Genomic DNA, 27609 nt, shown 5'->3' with positions numbered 1-27609 from the left:
ACCAAAATTGGACGGAGGATTGGCTGTCCCTAATTTTGAACTCTACTATTTAGCAGCGCAGCTGCAGGTCCTCACGCAGAATGTTGCAAGAGAGTTCAGGGGTACGGAAGAGGCCCGCGGGATGGGAACCCAGAGGCATGTGCTTTCTTATATTGTTATGCAACAAAAACTAGAGTTAAAGGAGTTAACATCAGAAAAAAGAACCCTGAGATTGTGCTGGAACAGAAGCCAGCGCAAGGCAGCTGTGATCCACCCGTATACGCCTGAAATCGCTCTGGGCATGTTGACGGCGCTGCCGCATGGGGGGGGATTGGCCGAGACTATTGGAATGGGAAGAGTTGGGGCTTCAGGTGGTAGGAGACCTATATGCTGAAGGTGAATTGTTGTCCTTCCCGGCACTACAAGACCAGTTTGGACTTCCGTATGGAAGTTTCCTGTTACACATGGCTGTTGTATCCGCGATGAAGAAACATTGGAAGTCAGGGCAAATGGAACCTAAGACCACGATGGCCTGCCAATATGTGGTGATGGCAGCGGGAACCTTCAAGGCGGTCACCTGCCTGCAGTCTCGCATGTTGCAGGAGGGTTTGGTACCACTGGAGGCACTTAAGCAGAAATGGGAAGAGAGTGTGGGGAAGCCCATACCGGATGTGACCTGGGTCCAAATACTGAAGAGGACGTGGAAGGGGAGCAAAAATGCTTGTTTCCAACATGTGCACTTTTTTGTGCTGCACAGGGCCTACCTTACTCTGGGGAAAATCAAGAAGTATTTCCAGGTACAAGATGCAGCTTGCCTCGTTGCTTGAAGGCTGAAGTGGAGTTAGAGCACATGCTGTGGGACTGTCCAAAGCTAGGACGCTATTGGGCGGAGGTAGGGGAATTGTTGAATGAAGCTACAGACAGACAGGTGGAGTACGATATGGCGACTTGTCTGCTGCTTTTGTTCCCCCATACGAAAAAGATTAAGATCTCCAGTAAATTTATTGATTTGGGACTTATGTTGGCACAGAGGGAAATAACCTGGCACTGGAAGTCAAACGAGGGCCCCTCAAGTAGGAGATGGGCGAATGAGATGTGCAAATGGGCTAGTAGTGAAGGAGTAGTTAGACGTAGGCAGGCAACCCGCACGGCTAATGAAAAGAGTTTAGAAATGGCGAGGGCATGGGAGGACTTAGTACAGACATTTAAAAACAGCTTAGAGACTGAAGAAGGTTGAGTTTGTAGGGTTCTGAAAGGAAGTTCCTGGAGATGCATTATATCAATCAATCAGTCAATCAATCAATCAAAGACATTTGTAGAGCGCACTACTTACCCGGAGGGTCTCAAGGCGCTTGGGGGGGGGGGGTGCTGCTACTGCTCGAACAGCCAGGTCTTGAGCTTCTTCCTGAAGGAGAGGTGGTCTTGGGTCAGGCGCAGGTCAGTCGGGAGGGAGTTCCAGGTCTTGGCGGCCAGGTAGGAGAAGGACCTTCCTCCTGTTGTCGCTCTTCGGATGCGGGGGACGGCGGCGAGGGCGTGGTTGGTCGATCGGAGGTGGCGTTTGGGAGCGTAGAAGTTGAGGCGGTTGTTGAGGTAGCTCGGGCCTTGGTCGTGTAGGGCTTTGTGTGCGTGGGTGAGGAGACGGGAGGTGATTCTCTTGTTGACGGGGAGCCAGTGCAGGTCTCTCAGATGTCCGGAGATGTGGCTGCGTCGGGGGATGTCGAGGATGAGTCTGGCTGAGGCGTTCTGGATCCGCTGGAGTCTCTTCTGGAGCTTGGAGGTGGTTCCGGCGTAGAGGGCATTGCCGTAGTCCAGACGGCTGGTGACGAGGGCCTGGGTGACCGTCTTCCTGGTCTCGGTGTGGATCCACCGGAAGATCTTCCGTAGCATGCGCAGGATGTTAAAACAGGACGCGGAGACGGCGTTGACTTGTCTGGTCATGGAGAGGGAGGAGTCCAGGATGAAGCCCAGGTTGCGTGCGTGGTCTGTCGGTTTGGGTGCGGTGCCCAGGGCGGGGGGCCACCAGGAGTCGTCCCAGGCGGAGGGCGAGGAGCCCAGGATGAGGACTTCCGTCTTGTCTGAGTTCAGTTTCAGGCGGCTGGTCGTCATCCACTCGGCTACGTCTTTCATCCCTTCGTGAAGGTTGGCTCTGGCGGCGGCGGGGTCGTTGGTCTGGGAGAGGATCAGCTGGGTGTCGTCAGCGTAGGAGATGATGTTGAGGTTGTGTTGGCGTGCGATGGCCGCGAGGGGGCTCATGTAGACGTTGAAGAGGGTGGGGCTCAGCGAGGATCCTTGAGGGACGCCGCAGATGACTTTGGTGGCCTCTGACTTGTACGGTGGTAGACGGACTCTCTGTGTTCTTCCGTCGAGGAAGGAGATGATCCATTCCAGTGCCTTCTCCTGGATTCCGACGTTGCTGAGGCGCTGCACTAGGGTGCGGTGGCAGACAGTGTCGAATGCCGCGGAGAGGTCTAGGAGGATGAGGGCCGCTGTTTCTCCGTTGTCCATCAGGGCTCGGATGTCATCGGTGGCAGCGATGAGGGCTGTCTCGGTGCTGTGGTTGGCTCAGAAGCCAGACTGTGAGGGGTCGAGGGATCCATTCGTCTCGAGGAAGGCGGCCAGCTGTTTGTTGACGGTCTTCTCGATGACTTTGGCTGGAAACGGGAGGAGCGAGATGGGGCGGTAATTCTTGAGTTCGGTGGGGTCCTCTGTAGGTTTCTTGAGTAGGGCGCTGAGTTCGGCGTGTTTCCAGCTCTCCGGGAAGGTGGCGGTGTCGAAGGATGTGTTGATGATGTCCGGCAGGTAGGGTGCGATGACAGCGTCGGCTTTGTTGAAGACGTGGTGAGGGCAGGGGTCGGTTGGAGATCCGGAGTAGATGGAGTTCATCATGCGGACGGTGTCTTCGGTGCTGATCGGAGTCCAGGAGCGGAGGGTGGTGGTGGGGGGCGGTGGTTCGGTCGTGGCGTGCGTCGGTTGAGTGCTGAAGCTGTTGTGTATGTCCGCGATCTTGTTGTGGAAGTAGGAGGCGAGGGAGTTGCAGAGGTCTTGCGATGGGGTGATGTCGTTGTTTCCTGCGTTGGGGTTGGAGAGCTCTTTCACGATGTTGAAGAGTTCCTTGCAGTTGTGTGCGTTGTTGTCCAGCCGGTCCTTGAATGAAGTTTTCTTGGTGGCGCGGATCAGTTGGTGGTGCTTCCGGGTGGCAAGCTTGAGGGTGGTCATGTTGTCCGGTGTTGGTTCACTTCTCCAGGCTTTCTCGAGGGCTCGGCAGTTCTTCTTGGAGCTCTCGAGTTCGTCGGTGAACCATGGGGCCTTCTTGCTGCCGGGTCTGCTGGGCGGGGTCCTCAGTGGGGCGAGTTCGTCCGCGCAGTTGCTGATCCACTTCGTGAGGTTGTCAGCGGCCTGGCTGGGGTTCGCTGAGCTGGCGGGAGGGTGCTGGCTCAGGGAAGCGGCGAGCTGGTCGGCTGTGATCTTGTTCCAGCTTCTTCGAGCAACCTGTTGCTAGTGGTGGTGGATCGTCGTTCTTTTGAAGGTGAAGTGGACGCAGCTGTGGTCCGTCCAGTGGAGTCCGGTGGCGTGGCTGAAGGCGATGTCTTTGCTGGATGAGAAGACGGCGTTGAGTGTGTGTCCGGCGAGGTGGGTGGGGGTGGACACCAGCTGCTTGAGACCGAGGTTGGCGAGGTTGTCGAGCAGGGTGATGGTGTTGCGGTTGTTGTTGTTCTCCAGGTGGAAGTTGATGTCTCCCAGGAGGATGTAGTCAGCGGAGGGGAGGGCATGCGGGCTGATGAAGTCGGCGATGTCCTCGCTGAATTGAGTGCGTGGTCCCGGGGGTCAGTAGATCAGGGTGCCTCTGAGGGTGGTTTTGGGGTCCGTGTGGATCTGGAAGTGCAGGTGTTCAGCGGTTGTCAGGGTGTCGTCGGTGTTGGTCGTGATGCGGATGGTGTCCCTGTAGATGATGGCGATGCTTCCTCCTGTGTTGTTGATGCGGTCCCTTCGGGTGATCTTGTAGCCCTCCGGGATGGCGATGGCGATGTCGGGCGCTGAGGAGTCGTTCATCCAGGTTTCCGTGAGGAAGGCGACGTCAGGGGCTGTGGTGTCGAGGAGGTTCCAGAGTTCGATGGCGTGTCTGTGGACGGAGCGGGTGTTGAGGAGGATGCACTTCAGGTGGTTGCTGCTGGTGTTCGGCTTGGCGGGTGTTGGTGCGGGACAGGTCCGGATGCAGGTGAACTTGCAGGAGTGGCAGCTGAAGGGTCCGTGGGTTCGTCTCGGGGTGGCTCGGTAGCATCCCGGGATTCGGCCGGTGTTGAGTGCGTTGAGGGTGGCGGCGTCGTAGGTCCGGCGGGTGGGCGGATGTCTGCGGGGGCCAGGGGTCCTGGCACTGGGCGCGGTCCAGGCGCGGACGGGCGCAGACGGGCTTACCTTTGGCGCACCTTCGGCGCTCAATCGGTGCTCCCGCTGCGCACGTCCACTGCGCGGTCGCTCTGGGGGCGTCATAAGAAGGGAGCCGTGAGGGAGGGTCAGCTGGGGGCGGGAGCGTCTTAGCCAATCGGCTGGCGGGGGGGCGGGTCTGCAGGCAGGCGGCGGCGGCGGGAAACCCGGGTGCGGGCTTCTCTGGCGGCCCTGCGGCGGCTGGGGCGCCGGGAGCAGTCGTCGATGGAGGTCGGGCGTCACAGGCAGCAGGAGGGCACAGGAGCAGGAGCGGGGATCGTGGGGGACCAGGCCGGTAAGGGCGCAGTGGTAGCTCCTGAGCGGGAGTAGAGGGTCCCCTTAAGAAGGGAGCCGTGAGGGAGGGTCAGCTGGGGCGGGAGCGTCTTAGCCAATCGGCTGGCGGGGGGCGGGTCTGCAGGCAGGCAGCGGCGGCGGGAAAACCGGGTGCGGGCTTCTCTGGTGGCCCTGCGGCGGCTGGGGCGCCGGGAGCAGTCGTCAATGGAGGTCGGGCGTCACAGGCAGCAGGAGGGCACAGGAGCAGGAGCGGGGATCGTGGGGCGACCAGGCCGGTAAGGGCGCAGTGGTAGCTCCTGAGCGGGAGTAGAGGGTCCCCTTAAGAAGGGAGCCGTGAGGGAGGGTCAGCTGGGGGCGGGAGCGTCTTAGCCAATCGGCTGGCGGGGGGGCGGGTCTGCAGGCAGGCGGTGGCGGCGGGAAAACCGGGTGCGGGCTTCTCTGGCGGCCCTGTGGCGGCTGGGGCGCCAGGAGCAGTCGTCGATGGAGGTCGGGCGTCACAGGCAGCAGGAGGGCACAGGTCACAGGCAGCAGGAGGGCATATTGTATAAGGACAAAGGGTCTCTTCCTTATGTCAGACATTTAGATTAGCGAGGCCCACACCAGTTGCAGTTAGGCGGGGGGTGGGATGGGAGGGAAAGGGACACCATGCGGCTGTAAGGGATGTTGATATGGGAGGGCGGCATGAGCAGTCACCAGGCGCAGGAGGTGGAAACTTACATGCTGAACTGGGGGCACATGGGAAATGTCACCCCAAACGCGTCCATGAGATAGCTGGGAGGTTGGAGACGGAATTAGATATATAGGGACGGCGTGTGCTAGAACCTCCAAGGTGGGCTACAGCGTGGACTGTCCATAGTTTGGGGTTGGGGAGGGGGGTGTTAAAGTAAAAAAGCAGATACTAGATCCTTTGACCGAGTGACGGTCCTGATATCCCTGAGTTACTACCGGGGTTGAATGTTACCGGACCATGCGCCGCCCAGCCTCCGGGATGTGGGCATTCAGGCTGTGTAATGGTTGATGATGGGGTGTGTATGGCGGGGAGGAGGGGCAGTCACATCGGTATGTACAACTGTATGTTTTATATTTTACATCTGCAATAAAAACTATTTAAAAAAAAAATTATGTGCTGATGACCTCCAGGAAATCCTCCGTGTTCGAAATACGCTATTCTGCCTCAGCAATTTGTGAGCCATGTTTGTCAATTTTAGAGGCCATAGTGTCCATACGTAAATTGAGGTGATCAATTTTGTTGCATAGTTAGCATCATATGCTCCAACTTTGTAGTCGCACCAGACTCAGGGTCAGGCTCGGTATCTGAAGCATTAGGTGTCTGGGACTTAGTGTGCTTCTTAGCTTCAAACTGCAACTTACTCTGTTGTTTGTCCGTTCTCCCCATGTAAGATGCTTTTAGTTCCCAGAGTTGCAAATAGAGGTGTCACAGGGAGAGCAGAACACAGTGGTCAGTTCTGCTTCAAGGCACGTCAATAACAGTACATGCAATCCCAGTGTAGCACGCCAGCAAATGGGCGAAAAGTGGAGTCCAAGAGCCAACCCTGTGTTGATATGGGTTAGTCAGCGGCAGCTAGATCACAGTGAGTCTTTACACCAATGCAATGGGCAAACTTCACAATTCACGCGTGGGGTGGGCCAAACTGTCATAACACAATGAAGCGTCTAGCTCCCTCAGCCATAAAGGTCCAGCCAGCTGTAACCCAGGGCAGCGAGTGAGCGCCGTGGGAGAATTACCCCATGCAGTACAGAGTTTTGGCAATATGTGCAACTGGCGCTTGAGATCCGCGCTAATGGAGTGACCAAAGCAGGTATTGGCGCTGAGAAGCACTCATCGAATTAGCCATCAAGCAGGGTGCCCCATACATGCTTCAACCGTAGATGCCACTGTACGCTACTGAAGGGCGGGCTACACAGGGGCAGACCGACCGCCAACACCTCTAAAAAGGCCGTGCCGCAGCCGCGGCAGGGCAGCAGCTGATACTAAGGCCCGAGATTGAGAGCCGCCAGCCGATATCACCCGGGGGTCAAAGGCAGCACTGATAGGTACTCCGAGTCCCTGGCTGACTGCAGTTCTCATGCCCGCCGGGACACCTCCCGCAGATCTCCAGCGCAGGACACAGCACCGCCGCCGCAGCACGGCAGCAGCCGATACCGAGGCCCAAGATCAGGAGCCGCCAGCCGAAATTACCCGGGGGTCGCAGGCCACACTGATGGGCACTCCAAGTCCCCGGTTGATTGCAGTTCTCCTCTCCCGCTGGGACACCGGCCGCAGATCTCCAGCACAGGACACAGCACCGCCGCCGCAGCTAAGAAGCGTGCGGTGAGCCTCTCACCGCGGATCCTCAGGGACACGAAATGGCGGCTGACCGGCGCTGCACAGGACAAGCAGATCCCAACACAGAGCCTTCCACAGCGCACCGAGAGCCAAGCAGCTAGTAGGAAGATTAGTATCACCAGGCAGGTCCCCTGGAAATGAGTCCAAGCGCCATAGATAGGAGATTAACAGCCTGCAGCTCCCAGGGCCACCATCTTGTAATGAGCGAGGCTTGTCGAAATTGGAGCCGTTAGAGGTAGCAGAATTCCAAAGAAAATATTGTGGAGTTGTACGTATCTAGGACCCTAATTAAATATTCCCGATTTATGCCCTTATGTGGTTATAACAAATCATATCCTTATAAAGGCATAAGAATCATATCCATATTTAGTAATAGCCAATGCAGCCCCAATACGGCAAGGCTACTTCCTTAGACTCCTAGAAAGTACAACGAGTTCTTTAAACATACCAAACCTCCAGCAACTCGGGAATTCCCCCTGCTTTTGTTTTGATTTGTCCTAGAAGTCCTGTGAGTCCTGAAAGAACTGCCAGTTCTTAGTGACATCTCTTATTGACGTCTTATGTCCAAACTTACTTCAAAAACGGCACCTTCCAGGTATAAATATACCAACACTTGCCTTAAGCAACACACGGTGGTTTGGAGCAGAGCGGCTATCTACTTACCCGAAGCCCAGCTGATGCGAGTGCCGAAGGAAGCCGTCCCTCCCATTTGACGCACTGAGAAAGACGCTGTCTTTTCTCCTGCCGAACAAAGCCAGCTCCAGTGTTTCCAGTCACCCTTGCGGGTTACTGGGAGATCGAGTCCTGAGAACGAGATACAAGACCTCCTTCATTCTAAAACCAAGGTACGGAGCTGATTAGATCCTTAGAGAATTCTTGATTCAGATTCTTGGCAAAACTAACTTAACTTAAACTGCAACTCCCTTACTCCTTCCCACGTACTAGGCTTAGGTTAGGTACACCGGGGTAGGCGTAATTAGAAGCACCAGTTGAGTACGTTTAGTCAACTTTTATCATTATATGTATTGTATATATTTTATCCGTTTTAAGTATCATATGGCTCAGAAACCATATAAATGCTTTTACAGTATTATTTCATAATACTCCTTTTACTGTACGCACTTTACTTTATGACAAGTATTGCAATTGTGGCAATTCACTTCTCTTGCATGAGAAAGAAGACTGCTCAATAAATAACACCTTTTATTGAAAACGCCCGTCTCTCTATTTCTCTGCACTCTGGTGAAACTAAGCATGCACGATTGACTGAATGAAATAGCTATCTATTGCTTTCACGCGACTCTGGAAATATACTCCTTATTCTGGAGGGAGCAAAGTTGTCATGTTTATGTGGTTGTCAGAAGCTAATTCCTTCTTGTCTAATCAGGGAAGTTAACTCCTCCCTGTTAATTCGAGAAAGTTTCTAGTGACCTCTGAGCTAGCTGGCATACCTAATTAAGTCTAACATATTCAGTAGAGACCTAGTCAACCTCATTCCTACGTCTAAACTACCGTTTATGTTATTACAATGCGCAGAGCCTATTGGGAATATAGGAACTACACTACAGAGTAGTCTTCAGCACTTCAGAAACAGTCTCTGGTCGATTTCAGCCATGGATGGCGCCAGGATATGCGGATGATAAGCGGATAGTAATCCTGACAAGCAGAGCAGCACTAATGTGCGGCCTTCTTCCTCCGGCCTCTCGAGCGCTCCCCCCAAAATATCAGTAGTTAGGAATGCACATATGAAGCATATTTTTTTGTATTTATGTAGTGTGATGGAAAGAAAGATTTTAATAGGGTCAAATCAATTCAACAGACTTTGTTTGGTAAAGTACAAATGATAAATATTTGCTGAAATCTGATTTCCACACAATACTGTTTCTTTGCTATATAATTTTATTAGTAAAACTGCATGTCAGTGCGAAATTTCTTGCCATTTGAATGAAAAATGTCCTTTCTGTATATGACATTATTTATTTATTTATTTAATTTATTTAAGTAGCTTATACAGCCCGCAGCTACCCCCGGAGGGGTGTCCCGGCGCTAAAAACAGAACCTCAGGGAGGGAGGGGTGGGACTAGCTTCTTACAAGACAGGGATCATAATCTGGAGAACAGCCAGGTTTTTAATTTAGCACGGAAGATGGATTCAGACGGGCTGAACCTGAGGTCGAGAGGGAGGCAGTTCCATAGTTTGTCAGTGATTACGCTGAACCCTCTGCCGCCCATTCTGGAACGTCGAAAGCGAGGTGTAATCAAGAGGCGTAAGTTGTTAGATCTCAGTGATCTGACAGATTGAGAAATTGACACTCGCTTTTTCAGGTAGCAAGGTCCGAGGCCGTTGATGGCTCGAAAGGCGAGGGTGAGGATCTTAAATTGAATGCGGCTTGCAATGGGAAGCCAGTGGAGCTCTTTGCGATAGGCGGCAACCGACTGACGGTAGGGGATATTTCCGATCAGTCTGGCTGCCGCATTCTGAACGATCTGAAGCCGATCGATCAGATATTGAGGAGCACCGGCATATAAGCTGTTGGCGTAGTCTAGGTGAGAAGTGATGACGGCCTGAGTGATTGTTTGGCGGGCGTCCAAGGGAAGATAAGGAAGGATCTTCTTAATCATGCGCAGCTTCGCGAAGCAGGCAGAGGTGACCTTGTTGACTTGTGCTTTGCAAGAGAGTGAGTTATCGAACTGGAAGCCAAGGTTACGTGCTGATTGGACAGGGGTGGGCGCAGGGTCAAGTGCTGTGGGCCACCACAGGCTGGGGGAAATAGGTGTTTTTTGGTTAAAAAACAGGACTTCTGTCTTGTCAGCATTCATTCTAAGGTGATTGTTGGTCGTCCAGTCACAGATGTTGTTCAGACATTGGCGGAAGTTGGCAAAGGTGGAGTCTGAGTGGTCTCTAAAGGAAAATATCAGCTGAGTGTCATCAGCGTAAGAGAACACTCTGACTCCACAGGACTCCACCACTGGGGCCAAGGGTGCGAGATAAACGTTAAAAAACAGAGGGCTCAGGGCAGAGCCCTGTGGAACACCACACAGCAGGGGTTTACCCTCTGATTTGAAAGGCCTAAGCACCACCTTCTGAGTTCTGCCAGTGAGGAAGGATTCGATCCAGGCGAGAGCGGAGCCATTGATTCCGACCTGCTTTAGACGGTTTAGTAGGATTTTGTGAGAGACCGTATCAAAAGCGGCGGATAGGTCGAGGAGGACCAGCATGGCCTCCTCGCCCCTATCCACACACTCACGGATAGTCTCAGCCATTCCAGCAGAGCAGTCTCAGTGCTGAAACCTGCTCTGAATCCGGATTGGGAGTCGTGCAGCAGGGAGTTATCTTCCAGATACTCTGTTAGTTGCAGTTGCACAGCTTTTTCCAAAATTTTTGCGGGTTTGGGGAGGAGGGAGATGGGGCGATAATTGGAAAATTTAGTAGGATCGGCGTCCGGTTTTTTCAGAATGGGGACTAGCAGAGCTTCCTTCCACGTAGTTGGGAAGATGCCATGATGGAGGGAGGCATTCCAGATAGAAAGAAAAGAGTTGGCCAGAGAGGGGGCTAGGTCACCCATGGCCTTGGCAGGAATTGGGTCGGAAGGGGAACCAGATCTGCATTGGGTGAATAGCCTGAGTGCGGACTCAAGAGACAACTCGTTATAAGACTGCAAGGAGACGGATTCCGGGGCAATCACATGGGGGATCAGGGGGGGGTACCTCAGGGAATGAGGTACAAATTTTTTCAATTTTTTCAAGGAAATAGTCCGAGAGTCCATCGCATAGTGCCTGGCTGGAGGGGTTCTGCGTGGCCCTGACGGGGGGGTTTACAAATTCTTTGACAATGTTAAAAAGGGTTTTTGAGGAGTTTTTAGCGTTGAAGATTTGTAATGAGAAGTAGTCTCTCATGGTGGCTTTTTTTTGTTTAAGGAATTTTTTCAGAGCGGTTTTGTAAATAGCTTTGGATTCAGGGTCGTAGTTCTGCCACCACTTGCGTTCAAGTAGTTTGCATCGGCTTTTTTCCTCACGGAGGGTTGAAGAGAACCAAGGGGCAGAGGGGCGGGTCCTAACAGAGGAGATGGGTTTGAGGGGGGCGATGGAGTCGATGGCAAGGAGCAATGCAGAGTTGAGTCTAGAAACGTTTCCATCAATGTCACTGGATAGAGGGTCTGGCTGAAAGTTGAATAGGGGGTCTAAGGTAGCACAGGTGACTTTGTGCCATTTTCTCCCTAGCTCTTTCCTGAGGACAGTGGGGGCGGGTCTCGAACTTAGCTCTAGGTTAAAAGGGACAAGATGATGATCAGACCAGGTGAGCGGGAGGGAAGGAAAGACTGTGATATTAGAGAAATTAGCAAAGATAAGATCCAGGGTATGCCCAGCAGTGTGTGTAGGGCCCTTAACTAACTGGCGTAAGTTCAGGCTCTGCATTGTTTCTAGCAGGTTGTTAGCTTTTGAGCAGAGAGAGTTGTCCACGTGGAGGTTGAAATCTCCTAGCACCAAAAAATGTTGGTGTTTGAGGGAGAGATCCGCCAACAGGTGGGTGAGTGCTGTTAAAGAGAGAGTTGAGGCAGTAGGAGGGTTGTAGACTAGTGTGCCCGCCAAAACTACTGCCGCGGTATCCGAGATAGTGAAGTGCAGAGCTTCAATCATCCCGATGTTCGCTAATTTGGTAATAGACAAATTGAGGTGGGATTTTAGGATGATGGCAAGACCACCTCCTGATTTGCCCCCTTCCCGATTGATGCCCTTTAAGAGGTAACCCGGAGGGGTAGCAAGATGGATATCGGGAGAGGAGGTATCTGTGAGCCAAGACTCGGTGAGGAACAGGATATCCCAGGCGTCAGAGATTATTGACGTCCATATCTCGTTGGCGTGGCGGGGCAATGAACGGCAGTTAATCAGACCTGCTTTTAGCTTCAGGGGATGGGACAGGCGTTTCGGCAGGCTGAGGCAGGGAGCGGGGCGAAGGCTCCAAGGCGGGAGCGTAAAATTACATTGAGGGCAGTTGAAAGAGGCATCCTCCAGGTGATCGGGACTACAGCGTGTGGTGGAAGGACAAGTAGTGGGCTTTAGAAGGAGAAGCTGGGATCTGGTCCAGCACGTGCGAGCAGAGACAGCCGGGGAGGCAAGGGGGCTGGCCCTAGGCACGGGCCAGGCGCGGACGGGCGCAGACGGGCTTGCCTTAGGCGCGCCTTCGGCGTGCAAACGGCGCTCCCGCTGCGCTCGTCCGCTGCGCTTGCGTGGGAAGCACATTTAGGGAGAGGGGGTGGGCGTGGCCTAACAGGTGGGCGTGGCCTCGCGCTAGCAGCGATGGCGGCCGTGAGATCTTTCCCAAGGAACAGCGCTAGATCCGCTGTTTGTGGGGTGCCTGCTAGGTGGTAAACACAGAGAAGAGCTCTGGGTAAGATGTAGAAGTTTAAAAAAATGAATCAAACACAAAGTAAACAGTTTTAAAAAACGAGTCACACCACCTCCGGCTTCTGCCTCAGAGGTCTACAGTTTCAATGAGCGCGCTATCAGTCAGCGCTATTCATAGGCTAGGGGGGTGGGCGTGGCACCACCACACCATGCTTTAGTAATTTATTTGTGACAGTGTGCTGTGATGCACCACCAGCTACATACCACACCTTTACCACACTTGGGGGTATATTTACAAGCCCTCATCGCCACTGGAGCATAATTTTTTTTGACTCTCCGGTGGCGCACAGACTTTTTCCATATTTACATGGTGGCTTAACGCCCTCTTGTAAATATGCCCCTTTCCACTGCAGTCCTTTGTGGCAAAGTGGAGTGCACTGGGTGTTGCTATAGGTGTTCCACCACAACACCCATTGCTTTTAGACTCCGACCCAGATTTATAAGGCTGAGGCAGAGCCAACAACTAATGCCATTGAATACCAGGCATTAGAATGACACAGCAAGTAGAAATGATTAATTTCTACTTGTTTTTTTCTCTTTCCATGTGCTACTTTCTGCAGCACACATAGAAGGTGCAAATTGTCATTATTGATTGTTTATGTGCACAAGGGTGTCCCTTCCTGCACATAAACAATCGTCCCTGCAATCATTCAACCTTGCAACATCATGGCAGAGTGACCTCGCTGGCACTAGGCAGCTTTTTTTGCACCATCACTAGGGGAAACACAGGGGTGCACAGTATTCTTGTGAATACGGCACAGCCATGCTTTTTGAAAATGCCGGAGCGCGGCACTGCCAAATTTGGTGCAGCTCTGCGCTACGACATTTTACTCTGAATATGCTCCTTGGTTTTTTCATAATCCCCGTGACTTTAGTGATGTAACATTGATGGCAGCATCCCCACTCTGAAAATTGTTCCAGCACCACTTGTCCTTCTTCTCTGCCTCTTTGATATATAATATTAATCTCTCTAGTATATAACCTTTGATAATATCTCAAGCTAGTTCCTATCTAGGACTTCATGATTGCCTGTTCGTTTTGGATCTGTGTTATAAAGCATTGGGTTGGTTTACATCGCAACTTGGCCACTGGCATTCTATTGACTATGTTATGTAAATTTTTGATTGACTTTAACTAAGGGGTATTCTGCGTTATTTATCTCTATTAAGCACAACTGGACCCTAAGTACCAATATTTTGCACCAGAAATTCTGCAATTGCATCACTGCATATTGTTTCATCAGAGCTCTGAGCTCCCTCCGAATATCTCCTGGGACCTCCTGCCTAATTTCCTCAAACCTGGCTGTTTTTTTTTGCTATACATGTTTCCATCACTGCAGCTTTCAGGGAGTTCCAAAGAATGTAGGCTAAAGTTCCAATTGTCAATAAAACATAGACACTAATTAATCCGCGAGGCTATCTCTTTCCTGATTGCTGAGTCTCTGCAATCAGAGTCTCTGGTGAGGGCCTCATTAAATCAGCAGGGGCCATATTATCAAGAAAGGGCGATACATTATCGCCGCTTTTATCGGCAGGAAACTGCTGCTAAAGTGGCGATAATGGGCTTGATAATATGCCCTTGTGAATTCCCATAGAAGCCCAGGTTCTGGTGTTAACCTGGGCTTCTATGGGAATTCACAAGGGCATATTATCAAGCACATTATCGGTGCTTTAGCTGCAGTTTCCCGCCGATAAAAGCGGCGATTCATTTTATTTTATTTATTTATAAAACTTATTAAGCGCACGAATACCTGAGGGTGTATTGGTGCTGCAATGTATCGCCCTTTCTTGATAATATGGCCCCAGGTTAGATCTTTTTTCGTGTCAGCTAGCTCCTAGCCTATGGTACAGATTACCGATCCAATGATCCGAAAATGTATTTTTCCCCTTGTTCAGAAGTCTTATGACAGGACAATGTTTGATCTATGATTAGAATGTCTATCGTGCACATGTCTTATGCACTGCACAGTGACGGGTGGAGTCAAGCTCTCTAGGGTGGGGAGATCAACATAGGTCTATTTTTTACTCTGACACTCACTCATTCCCCTCCCTCGTTAGTGTTATCATGCCTCATAGGGTGAACCTGATTTACCACTGTCTCCATCCAATACATCACCCATAATAATAGGAACAGTTGCATGTTGAAGCAGTGACAATAGAGTGTATTTGAAGAATTTCTACTGAACCTGGTTAGATGCACATACTGCTGCAAGAGACCAGTTTACCGTCAGGAGATCATGAAGCAGCAACCACCGCCCTCCTTATCAACAGTAGAATGTTGCAAGGAAAACCCAACATGGTGTGTGAATAATAGCCCAACTCCCTCCACTTTTTGTTGTGGCTTAGTGAAAAACCTGGGAAGGACTTGACCTTGACCTAAGTCTCGAATAGCAAACATGTAGGTCTCCTATTGTAACAATATATCCCTCTTTGTTCACTTCAAAACCCTTCATAGCAGAATTAAAGCATTGTACATTGAAAGAAATACATACAAGAGCAAGACTCGTGTATCTTGCTTAATATATCCTCTCTGAGAGCTAGCTCGCCCCTCAACCATTGTGCTTGCTTTCCAAACTCGGGGTGTGTGGAGCTGCATACACATCATTGTAATTTCGTCTGAAGTGGGTGTCCAGTGAATGCTGGACCTGCTCCATTTTAAGCATCTTGTTGTTTAGAAATGTATTTTTTTTTTCAGGGCGCATATCTGGTATATTTGGTCTTTCCATCTGAACATCACGTGTACGGTGTATTGTTTGCTCTGAGGCATTCAATCACCTGGAACAAGGACCTCCTTTTTGCAAACTCAGTGCTGAAAGATGCTGAAGCAACAGAATACAGTGCCCTCAAAAGAAAAATCTACTTTCCCTCTTACCACCTCCATTATCTTTTCTTTTGTAAAAAATATGGTTGAAATCTGATAAGGACTTCCAGGTACACCTTTTTACTGGGGTGAGGCTTATGGTCCCATGTTTCCTGTATAGCTCTATAGCCTCAGACTCCCTAGATCACAGAAATGCATATAATATTCTCTGGGCCTAACCCTTGACAGCTTTTTCCTCAAACCCGGCCGCACCCCACAGATTCCAAAGTTGTTTTGCCTAGCTTGATTTTCCAAGTTTTCAAACTTTCCCTGAATGATGAAATATTCTGCTCCTGCAAGGTAATAATTTCTTGTCTGTGGAGCTCATTCTCCTTTGCTCTATTGTCTCCATTTTCTTCTAGGGAATACACATATTCTGCCAGTGAGCTAATGTCTATCGTAACTTCCAGGAGCTCCTAAGGTCGGTTCTCTGCGCAAAAAAATCCTTTTGCCTTCTGCGTTGGGAAAGGGTGCGGCATCTATTGGAGTATACCTGAATTTTGTTCTTCCTTTGTGCCTTTATCTTCAGTGATAATAGACCTAAGTCACAAGACCACTGGCACATTTAAGTTACACTCAGGTGCACAAAGAATGCCAACTGGGGGTGCAAATTGCATTCTGATTGATAGAACTCTGAACATTTACACTTCCAGGTGGAAACTACAACCCTGGAAAAACGGTGTTGTCAATCATTCATGGGCGTAGGTTGGGCATAGGAACATGCTTGTTCTCTCTGGTTGGAATGGGACTGGGAGGGGATGCCATTCGGAATACTGGAATAGCACACAAAGTAGGGACTTTGTAACCGATTAACAAGGAAAACTGTTAAATATACACCTGTCTACATGCTCCTACACGTTTGTAGAGTTATGAGCTTACATGTTTTAGATACATTTTAAAGAGTATGGCACAGGTCTCCAGGTGTACCGGTAAAGCTGCCATGTGGCATTTTTTCAAGGTGCAGTTTACCCAATGCAGAGTTATACCTACATTACATTTTGTACTGAAGAAAGGAATCTTGCTGTAGGAATGCATATGTTTTCAATGCCCTTTTTACTTTTTACCATATGGAAAAATGTTTATCCATCCAGGAATCCCTTCCCTCCACCCCTGCAAAGCTTTGCAGTGTTCTGTCTCCCAACCGGCCCTAAGAGACTGCTGGGGCAAATATGCAACCCTTTCCAGTGCAGGAAAGGGTTGGAGAGAAGTTTGTAAATGGCCACAAACTCACAGGCATATAGACATTCGCAAACTCTCATGTAAACCGCTTCTTGTTCTGATCATCACAAGCCGCACGTCAGGTTCACAATTGAGTAACCACACACAGTAGTGGCATACAGTTACATAGTATTACACGCATGAATGCCTGCTAGATAATCTCTTTTGTACAACTTGCAGTAGTGAATTGAGTCATTTTTGTCCTTAAATGTACATTTACATTTTCTTGTACGGTCACATTTGGTGCGAGTATGCTCGTAATAGGATGTAATTAAATGCACTACGAATTATGTTGAAAATTAATTCTTGTAAACCATTTGTGCTTTTTGTGATTGAAAACAGAAGAAATCTGTAGGCTGCCACAGTATCCCTACCGTCTTCTTAATTATGTACATCGGGCTGAGCGGCCCGACTCTATGACAGAATCCTGAGTAAATTGTCTTCTATATGGTTTTATTTCTTTTTAACTTTAAACTATTAAATTATTATGGTTTGGATTTTAATTGTTAGATACATGTTAGGAAAATCTTGGATAATGATGATATTTAATCTTGCACTGAGCTGTATGATTTTATGGCATGGATATGGATAACATACCTTTTTATCTTTTGTAATTGATATTTTTTTTTGGTATGTTTCTCTTTTTTATCATTTCTACAGGCGAACACAATATTTTATGACACTTTTTATATGTGTATTGTGTCTTTTATGATTGAAATTATCGAATAAAGACTAACTTGAACTGAACCGATTTAAAAAGAGGATAAAGTAAAGTTGGTGCAGTCATAGAATCATTCCATACACATTTTAACGTTTTTTCACTCCTTATAACGGAATACTCTTCGTTATATTCTTTAACACCATTGTTTGGGCCTGGTCTGCCCTATGGAAATTGGCTCGGATAAATAGCTAAATAAACCTAGGGAGCTCGTGTAACGTTTCTCAATAGGTAAGAAATTGATAATAGGAAATTGTTTTTATATTAGCCAGTTATAGTATATTTACAGAGTTGTGCTGTTTTGTAGCACCATGAGCACAATTGCTCTGTAATCCACCTCAGTGATACCAGTAGGTGCAGCCAGGTTTCAAACCTGTCAGTTTGGGTTAAATGGAGATTTTATGCCAACAGCAATTATCTAACTCAGTGTGTTGTCCAGCTGACTTTTAAAGATGTTGCTGCTTAAAGACGACAAGTGATGACCCTAGACTGCAGTGGCCAAACCAGAATACATTGATCCGCTGACACCAAGCATTAAGGTACTTAAAAAGAATTACGTCAATGGCTGTGTCAAGTGCAACATAACAAAGTGATGGAATGAAGACTTAAATGAATCTCAGCCATTGATGATCTCATAGGCTCTGTTCCAGTCCATCTTTGTTGTCCACTGTGGCACTCGGGGCAGAGATCAGCCATATTCAAATCAGCCTTGGTTTCGCTCCAACAGGAGCAGTCCAGCTTGAACTGATAGGCTCAGTCTCCTCCAGATGAGATCAGAAACAACTGCAGACCAGTTCCAGCCTGCTTTGACTTAATCAGCGAGGGACAGCTTGGACTCTGTGGCATGGCAAGCATGGAACCCATGCCATGGCACATCTGTTACACTTAGGGCCGCTACTGCACCAAAGAACAACACAAATAATAATGTGATGGAGGGGATGCTTCAATAAATCTCAGCCACTGACAATCTCTCTGGGCAGTATTCCACTCCATTGGTTTTGTCTGCTGCACTACCCTGTACAGACACGTCCTATTCAAGTCAGCCTTGGTCTTGCTCACTATCAGTTCTGCCTAAACTGCAAGGTCAGGTCCCTTCCAGGTTGGAACACAACACAAGTTCAAATTCAAAATCAAATTGCATGGGAGAAGAGCAAGAGGAGATGTACTCAAGAGGTTTTCAGAAGAAAAGCAGATTTGTGGAAATTGGAATGAGATCAAATCATCTTTCTTAGGATTCTACAGATTATGTCAAGAATCTCACCTGATTTTCTGCAGGAGTGAGCAGATGAAGCAAAGTGATGTCTCAACTTCCCCAAAAGACAAGGGAGCCCAATGAATACTCAAGGCAACTCTTGTCGCTCAGGCTAGAGGGGAATGAATAGAGAAACAAACACTGCCTCTGGTAACTGCAATTTCTTGAGGGAAGTTCTAACACTCATGAGTTGTCTTCTGACTCGACACCTAAAATATAAACAGAAAAGGATTATCAAGGATTCTATTAAATGTCCCAGGTACACTAGGTGAATCCTTAGTATAAGACATATGTACCTGACAATTCTCCTGTCCTGTCTATGGAGAGTTGTAGAAAATGGAGAAATACTGAACCTCAGTAAGAGCAGGAGTATAGACGTCTGAAATTGATCATGCACACTTGCCAAAAGCACAAAAGACATAAATGTAAAGATGTTTCCCAGATTGTTCCTACCAGATAAATATACATGTACTACATCAGCCTACCTCCTACCATCGTTAGACCCCAGAAATGGTAAAGAGCAGTTTCCTGAAATATAACTTAGCAAATCATAACACCGCAACATATACGGTACATGTAGAGGACTCCAAGACTTCAGTGCCTAATGTGAGCAAAGAGTTAGGGAACATAAACCTGCTTAAATAATACTACTCTTGTAGCACCATTTGGGATATACTAAGTCTTGTGTTTCATTCTAACAGGTGATTCCATAAAATAGAAGAGTTCAAGCGCCCAGCATAGTTCAAGGAGTATTAAAAAACAGGTGAGTATTGTATGTCGAGAGAACATTAGAAGAAAGAGAAGAAGTAGAGAATCTTGAGGTTGGTGATATGGGATTATTACTCGATTTACAGCAATTGCATCGGGAGGGCAAGGGTTTGCAAGGGATGGAAACTGTGAGTCAAACAACAGATTCATTGTGCCTGGATGTGTATGATTGCACTACAACATTATTTAGACCCAAATCTACATTCAAGCCAAATACACTAGGGGTGGGCGGAATTTGCGTAATCGCGTTACGAAAATGTCAGGATCTAGCTAATGTGCCTGCCAAGAAGAAAGGAAAGGAAGCACAGTAGCAGAATGGAACTATGAGTCCCAGAAGGCTCAGGGGGAGGAGGAGTAATTAAAAGGAGGAAGAGCGCAATACTGGGCGAGCGTAATTCTGTACTCATTCGGAGAACCACGTCGGATGGCGAGGGAAGCTGCCAATGCAGAGAGACTGTTAAGCTTTATCGGGGAACTACGGAGCGAGGATCCGCTTGTACTGGACCCGAGATTCTCAGAGCTCAAAATGCCGTCAGGTAGGGAGAGAGGAGTTGCTTAATCCGTCTCTCACGATATCGCACCCCTTTGACTGTTATATATTCAGCTGGCGAAGCCGTGAAGGTAACGGAGTTTGCCGCCTTTTTCATTCCGCCTCTTGAAGCAAAGAGGGCGGAATAAGAACTTCTACCAATTAGGTGTCAACTGCTGTGGAGGCTTCTTTTGATTTACCATCAGCGCGTTGCTTCCCCAGTGATAGAGGAGCGCTGCTGGGTTTAAAGTAATTTTGTTTTCACTTCCGAGGAAGCGTGTTGATTCCCCTGAGAGGAGGAGCGCTAAACTGCTTGACTATAAAGGCGGCGGTTGTTACACCGTGGAAGCCTAGTGTACACTGTTTGGTGACTTAATGGATTCAACATAAACTTGTATTTACAAGAGGCATCTCGGGAAGGGCTATTGATTAACAAATCTCCTGATGACGTAATCAGGAAGTTATTTTGTGTAGGACCAGGTTCATTGTACTTATAGTGGATCAGAGCTTATTTGGTCATTTGATTTGTCAGAGGATCTGCAGTGAAGGTACTTATTGTTTAGTGAGACCTAATGAGAGTAGCATTTGGGGGGGAAGTGTGTATGCTAATGTTGTCTAATTGTGTCTTTCAGATCCTTTGTCCCTGCAGTCCCTTCCCGTCCTATATCCCCTGCCTGATCTGACTTGAACTCAGTGTATATAAGATTGACTTCGGAAAGATCTGGAAGCGGAACCCTTATAGCATCATCCTGACCCTGAGGAGCAAGAGGATCATAACAGAAAATCTCCAAGAAACTGTAAAAAATCTCCACGAACACGCAAAAATTCCGCGAACACCCACAATTGCTTTTTTGCGATGCTTTTTTACTGTTCGCCATCGCTGTTTGCGTGCTCGGGGGAAAATATCTTGTGAAAACGCATTTGAGAACGCGAACAAGCAAAAAATTTAGCGAAGTCGCGGAACGCAGAATTTTGGGCAATTTCGCGTTCTCCGCGGAACTCGGAATTACCCAAATTCCGCGAGCGGAACGGAATTTACCGCCCAGGCCTAAAATACACCCAGAGATGCTTCAGACATATTTTCAGACTTAGTCATTAAAGATTTAAAAGATCTATCTGTTAATTCAAGCAGAGACTTTTGAAAGAATGACAGTAATTTTGAAAAAGATTATCAAGCATTAATCACCAAAATAAAAAACAGACAAGACATAGTGGTCAGACAGGCCGATAAAGGTGGGAATCTTGTCCTTTGGCCACTAGAAGCATATCATTTCAAGGCAATCTCACCATTGAAGGACAAAAAATGATATCTTAAAGTCCCACAAAGCAACTTGTCTGAGGTTAAACAGAAATACCTAAAAGACCTAGCTAGATGGCGAACATTAGGACTACTCACACAAACTGAATATTTGTTCTTCAAAGTAGACAATCTATTATTACCCACCTTATATCTGATCCCCAAAATTCACAAGAATAAAGAAAAACCACCTGGGCGGATGATAATTTCAGCCATTGGTAGTTTATTTGAGCCAACCTCGAGATACCTAGACTCATTCTTACAAACAGATGTACAAGCATTGCCTGCATATATATACAGGATACAAGAGACTTCCTGAATAAGATAGACACAATGGGCTGGAAATAAACATATCTTTTGATTACTTTGGACGTCGCTAGCTTTTATACCAGCATAGCTCACGGAGATGGCTTGCGGGCGATATGTCACTTTTTGAATACAAGACCCATCAATCTATATCAGCACACAAACATGCTAGTTGAAATGTGTAGACTGTGCCTGACAAATAATCATTTAATGTTTGGAGGAGATACACACAGCCATCTACAAGGTACGGCGATGGGTACCTGCTTCGCCCTCAGCTATGCTAATTTACATATGGGCTGGTGGGAGGAGCAGGTGCTCAAAACCAAATATGGCATTACCACATAGTTACGTGGATTAGTTTCATCGACAACCTTTTCATTCTAAGGGATGGTTCAACAGAATTGGCTGAGGTGTTCATACAGGATATTAATGACAATGATTTAAATTTGAAATTTACTGAACACATTAGCATGTCCAATGTTACATATTTAGATCTTGAAGTGTATGTGAACCAAGAAATGATTTGTACTCGCACATACAGAAAACCCACTGCTGGGGATACAATCCTGCATGCCCAAAACTTCCATCCACCACGTTTGAAATTGAGTATACCATATGCGGAGCATTTGAGAATGAAGCAAAACTGTAGCCTAATTACTTACATGAAGCACAGGATGCCCTCACTGAAAGATTTTTGCAAAGAGGGAACAAACATAAGACATTAAAGCAGGCTGAAAAAAAAGTTGACAAGATTGAAAGAGATATACTACTGAAATCTGACACAGAGAAGGCAAAAGAAAAGAAAAACAGCACTGGAAGTCATCTTAGGATGATCACTGGATACAATGCCTACCAGGCTAAAGTGAAAGATGGCCTGTGTAGGCATTGGTATCTAGTTAAACAAGACCCTATATTACAGGGGATGGTATCACGTAGACCTATGGTGACTTTTTATAAAGCAAGGTCTATGAGAAATTACTTCTTTAAAACTAACCCAGAAACAGGGAACGGGGGAGTATGGCTAAAGGCCAGTCCTGGCTTCCACAAATGCTTTAAGTGCAAAGCATGTAGGTTTGGTAAGAATGAATGCCAGGTCATAATTCCACTTATGAGTAGTACATGGAAAATACGATGTTCGTTAAACTGTAAAAGTGACCATGTTTTCTATAGCATTCAGTGTTCTTGCCCCAAAATATATGCTGGGAGTACGATTCACATGGTACACATCGGCATTTTTCAGCATCTCAGGGCGGTAAAGAACAATGAAAAAAGCTATGAGGTTCATAAAGGGAACATTAATAATTTATCGTATTTTGCTATTGATCAAGTACAAAAACTGAGAAGAGGTGGAAACAGAGAAAGCAGACTCCGCCAACTTAAATCAAAATACATAATGTTGTTTACCTCAAAAAATCCATATGGATTGAATGCTGATGAGGATCTGCATGTTCACTTGATATGAATGAGCCATCCATTGCAGTAAGATTGTTTTTATGATATTTTTAATATTGTGTCACTGACCATGTCATGAGTGATGTAATATGTGACGTCATCAGCAGTGCATTGCACGCGCAAGTTATAGTGAGTCCAACTAACTATAACGTGGAATTTCATTGGTTTTATATCAGTAAAATTTCCAGCTAACTATAACATGTGTCAAACCTATGGTCTTTTCAGTGAATTTCATAGGTTTTTTAAATGCTACTTCCTAACTATAACGTGTGTAAAACCTATGGTTTTTTCTGTGAATTTCATTGGTTTTTAAAGTGCTAATTCAGAAAAATGTCGTGTATGCAACCTATACTTTTGTCAATAAAGTTCTGGCAATATTTTTTTCGAAAACAAGCCGTTTTCTTCACTGTTCAAGTTGCATAGAGACTCCTTGTAAAGCGATAGAGAATTCGAAAGTCTGTACCTTGCCTTTTTTAAACACATTAAAATTTGTCTGTAAATAAAAATAGCCTTACTAAACTTTTGTGCGCGACCCGGTGTGCGCACTCTCGGCAACAGTTGTCAATAAAATGGATATCGCATTTCCAGGCTTTCGTGCGCGACCGAGTGCGCGCACCTGCCTATATATTTCGTGAAAACTTTGCAATTTGAACTTATTGAATTTCTTCATACACCCCTCAAAGAACTTATAGTACGTCAAAGAGACTGTACCTAGACTTCTTTTTTTATTCTTATGAAACTTTTCAGTAAATGGAGCCGAATGTCTTTTTAAACTTTCGTGCGTTACCGGATGTACACACCTTGGTATTTTTTTTAGAAATATAAAACGTTTCATACTTTAACAATTGTGAGCTTAAATCCAGCTCAGAAGATATACAAAATCAGGATGGTAGTTGGTTCAACCCGGACCGTTTATTAGAGGTAGATCGTCCGACTCCACCGGAGGACACCCCTAATAAAAAGGACATATATATAAAATGCGGACTAGCCGCTGTATCGTGCTAGCAAACTATAACATATAAATCGTTAGAAAAAACAAAAGGAATCGAGCAAAATCAGTAGGCCACTGATGGGATCTTTTTTTGACCTCGCTAAAATAGAAAAATTAGGAACAACCCCTCATGAGAAATATGAAACTAGTGAGAGGAACCGAGCTCGACGCCATAATGGCTGCAAGACAGCTCGGCTCCGCCGCCCACCCCACCCAAAATAACGACAAATATTATAAAGATATACAACACACAAGCAAAGTAACAGGGTAAAACGTTTTATTAAATAACTATTTACATGGCAGCCTGCTGCAACATGAAAACAACACTTTCAATTGGTTCTTAATAGTTTCAATTCTGGAGTTTACACGCAGCACTCCACCCACTTCCCTCACTATCTTTTCTACTCTCAAGAGAGAACAACGTCCTACATCTTTCGGAAGACTTTGGTGAAATGGCTACCGTATCTCATTCATCTTCCGAATCTGACCAAAATGATCGACTACCTTTAATAAGAAAAAATAAATCTTTCATCTGGCAATTTTTCACTTATCCTGAAGATCAAAAGAAAGTGAATGCACCAAAAGTAACCTGCACGATATGTGACTTGGTTCTCTCAAGAAGAAATCCAGCAAAAAAATATTCCTTTTCCATACATACCATGGTGCGGCATGTCAAACAAGTACACCCTCTGCAATTTGCAGAGGCAACGACAAGAGCCCTGGCCACGCTATTACCATTAGAGGTGGCCAGCACATCTTCTGATCGACGACCTGTATCTCCATCGAGTGCAGAGATGGACTTCAGATATTTAACTATATATGGTCTATAACCTATGGTTTTTTCAGTGATTTTCTTTGGTTTTTTAATAGCAAATATCAAAAGCTTTTTTGTGGAAAATTAGGTATACATAAGCGGCGTTCATTTATGTTCACCACAGCCATTGTTAAAAGTAAAGTGAAAGTCGCGAAACAGTGGCCACGCCATCTAGTCCCTTTTAGGCCCCATCATGCACGTAAGTAACAGCCATTTTCTGTGTCATGGCCTCTCTGCCCACTGCCAATAGCCTATGATTGTTCGAAATTGGTTCTCTTTGGGTCATTCTCTGTTCACAAATAAGCACAGAGTCGCAATACTCTGTTTAGTTTTTGCAGATAGTGAAGGATAGGTAGTGCACACTTTTGTCCCCTTTGTAACCCGTCATGCCTATCTCTGCCCCGTTTGTTGGTAGTTGGTTCAACCCGGACAGTTTATTACAGGTAGATCGTCCGACTCCACCGGAGGACCCCCCTAATAAAAAGGACATATATATAAAATGCGGACTATCCGCTGTATCGTGCTAGCAAACTATAACATATAAATCGTTAGAAAAAACATGAAACTAGAGAGAGGAACCGAGCTCGACGCCATGATGGCTGCAAGACAGCTCGGCTCCGCCACCCACCCGCCCAAAATAACGACAAACACTATGCAAATATTATAAATATATACAACACACCAGCAAAGTAACAGGATAAAACGTTTTATTAAATAACTATTTACATGGCAGCCTGCTGCAACATGAAAACAACACTTCTAATTGCTTCTTAGTAGTTTCAATTCTGAAATTGAACACCCAGTACATCCAGAGGTGATGTCCGACAAGTTGTGTGGGGGGATGCCTTGCTAATGCCGCCACCCCCACCACCTTCTGTAGGAAGGACTCTGGATATGCTTGGTCCCTGAGAGGCTTCGATGTCCCTGCCTTGCACAAATGTCATAAGTTCTGGATGTTGAGTGCCATACTTCAGGGTCCGACAAGTTGTGTGGGGGGATGCCTTGCGAATGCCGCCACCCCCACCACCTTCTGTAGGAAGGACTCTGGATATGCTTGGTCCCTGAGAGGCTTCGATGTCCCTGCCTTGCACAAATGTCATAAGTTCTGGATGTTGAGTGCCATACTTCAGGGTCCAAGAAACGCGGACTCGGAGGGGGCGCTTGGCTCCTGCCCCCTCCCCAAGTCTTGTTCCCCTGGTATGGCCTGAGATCGCCCCCGACATAGGCGGCCGGCTCCCGGGGTCAGGCGGAACTTCTTGCCTTTTGATGCCTTTTCCATTCTGGACCTTGTCCCACAATCCGTTTGACCTGAAGACACGTCCTGCGGTGCCCTGGTCCGACCATCACATATACCTGCGCCAGGAGACGGCGTGGGGTGCACTGGAAGGGAGAGGCGGCGCGAACGAGCCTCTCCCACCTCACCAGGTGGAGGTTTCTTAGCTACACCCCAGCGCTTCACTCGGCCAGCTGAGTTGCGCCTGCTCCTGCGGCACAGTGCCTCGCTCGGCCAGCTGAATTACGCCTGCTCTTGCTATTACACCGTCTCACCCGCCATCCGGCTGAATTGCACCCACTCTTCCGATACAGCGACAGGCGGCTGCCACGGAGCTCAGGAAATGGCGGTCGGCTCCACAGACTTGGGTCATTCTCTGTTCACAAATAAGCACAGAGTCGCAATACTCTGTTTAGTTTTTGCAGATAGTGAAGGATAGGTAGTGCACACTTTTGTCCCCTTTGTAACCCGTCATGCCTATCTCTGCCCCGTTTGTTGGTAGTTGGTTCAACCCGGACCGTTTATTACAGGTAGATCGTCCGACTCCACCGGAGGACCCCCCTAATAAAAAGGACATATATATAAAATGCGGACTATCCGCTGTATCGTGCTAGCAAACTATAACATATAAATCGTTAGAAAAAACATGAAACTAGAGAGAGGAACCGAGCTCGACGCCATGATGGCTGCAAGACAGCTCAGCTCCGCCGCCCACCCCGCCCAAAATAACGACAAACACTATGCAAATATTATAAATATATACAACACACCAGCAAAGTAACAGGATAAAACGTTTTATTATATAACTATTTACATGGCAGCCTGCTGCAACATGAAAACAACACTTCTAATTGCTTCTTAGTAGTTTCAATTCTGAAATTGAACACCCAGTACATCCAGAGGTGATGTCCGACAAGTTGTGTGGGGGGATGCCTTGCTAATGCCGCCACCCCCACCACCTTCTGTAGGAAGGACTCTGGATATGCTTGGTCCCTGAGAGGCTTCGATGTCCCTGCCTTGCACAAATGTCATAAGTTCTGGATGTTGAGTGCCATACTTCAGGGTCCGACAAGTTGTGTGGGGGGATGCCTTGCTAATGCCGCCACCCCCACCACCTTCTGTAGGAAGGACTCTGGATATGCTTGGTCCCTGAGAGGCTTCGATGTCCCTGCCTTGCACAAATGTCATAAGTTCTGGATGTTGAGTGCCATACTTCAGGGTCCAAGAAACGCGGACCCTGAAGTATGGCACTCAACATCCCAAGGGGGCGCTTGGCTCCTGCCCCCTCCCCAAGTCTTGTTCCCCTGGTATGGCCTGAGATCGCCCCCGGCATAGGCGGCCGGCTCCCGGGGTCAGGCGGAACTTCTTGCCTTTTGATGCCTTTTCCATTCTGGACCTTGTCCCACAATCCGTTTGACCTGAAGACACGTCCTGCGGTGCCCTGGTCCGACCATCACATATACCTGCGCCAGGAGACGGCGTGGGGTGCACTGGAAGGGAGAGGCGGCGCGAACGAGCCTCTCCCACCTCACCAGGTGGAGGTTTCTTAGCTACACCCCAGCGCTTCACTCGGCCAGCTGAGTTGCGCCTGCTCCTGCGGCACAGTGCCTCGCTCGGCCAGCTGAATTACGCCTGCTCTTGCTATTACACCGTCTCACCCGCCATCCGGCTGAATTGCACCCACT

The sequence above is a fragment of the Lissotriton vulgaris genome, chromosome 3_1, assembly GCF_964263255.1.
Source record: "Lissotriton vulgaris chromosome 3_1, aLisVul1.2, whole genome shotgun sequence".
NCBI classification, from domain to species: domain Eukaryota; kingdom Metazoa; phylum Chordata; class Amphibia; order Caudata; family Salamandridae; genus Lissotriton; species Lissotriton vulgaris.
Note: the sequence above shows the minus strand (reverse complement) of the source record.